The following is a 1,298-nucleotide window of genomic DNA, read 5'->3' on the forward strand; positions in this document are numbered from 1 at the left end:
AGCAGAGAGTCTGGTATGCTTATTGGGGTAAACATCTGAGTCTACTTGTTGAGTAGGAAGGGAAAAGGCAGCAATGAAAAGATGGGCTGAGTTTGGACATGTTTTGATAGAACCCGTTGAGCTGACTCATGGAGGCTAGAGTTTAAAGAGGGAAGGAGGGCTGGCTGGTCTAATATTAAAGAGTTGTGTGGACCCCTGAGCCTCAAATCACTGACTTAGTTCATAAGGTTTAAGGATGAGAGCGAGAGAAAAGACAATTGGTCTTAACTACAGAAAGTGGGTGTGGACTTCCAAGTTTGCAACCGGTACTCAGTTGATGGCGAGGACTGCACTGATCAGAGCCCTGTCAAATAGCACTTTGAGCTGGCATAAATTCATATATTTTGATGGCTTTCTCTGGCCTGTATTTTTTTAATGGATGTTGACAGCAACTCGAGGAGATAGTGAAAAATGCAAAGACCTAGAGTTGGAAAGCCAAGAAAAAGAGTATGTTCCAACTATCTCAGGCTGAAAGAAACCAAGAAAAAACACAAGCTCAAGTTGTACGGTGGTTGTTTTAGGTGCCATCGAGTTGGTTCTGACCCATTGTGACCCCATGCACAACAGAAGGAAGCACTGCTCAGTCCTGGGCAATCCTCACAAGTCTTCCTATGCTTGAGCCCAGTGTTGCAGCCACGGTGTCAGTCCATCTTGTTAAGGGAATTAATTCCTCTCTTTTGCTGCCCCTCTCCTTTACGGAGCATGATGTCCTTCTCCAAGTATTGGTCTCTCATGACAGCATGGCCACCTTTGCCCCTACGGAGCATTCTGGCTGTACTTCCAAAACGGATTTGTTAGTCTTTTTAGCAGTCCACGATACTTTCTATATTTTTCACCAGCACTACAATTCAAATGCATCAATTCTTCTGTCTTTGTAATTCATCCAACTGTCATATGCCTATGAAGCAATTGAAAATGCCACGGTTTGGGTCAGGGGCACCTTCGTCCTAAAAGTAACGTCCTTGCTTTTCAATATCCTAAAGAGCTCTTGTACAGCAGATTTGTCCAATGCAAACATCCTTTAATGTCTTGACTGCTATTTCCATAAACTTTGACTGTACATCCAGTAAGACAAAATCCTTGAGAACTTCAAACTTTTCCCCATTTATCATGATGTTACCTATTGGTCCAGTTGTGGAGATTTTGATCTTCTTTACATTGAATTGTAATCCATATATAAAGCTGCAATACTGGATTTTCCTCCTCACTTTCAGCAAGCAAGGTTGTATCATCTGCATACTGCAGGTTGTTAATAAACC

Source organism: Echinops telfairi, unplaced genomic scaffold, assembly GCF_000313985.2.
Source record: "Echinops telfairi isolate 266 unplaced genomic scaffold, ASM31398v2 ScPeMD7_7469;HRSCAF=8507_1, whole genome shotgun sequence".
Taxonomy (NCBI): domain Eukaryota; kingdom Metazoa; phylum Chordata; class Mammalia; order Afrosoricida; family Tenrecidae; genus Echinops; species Echinops telfairi.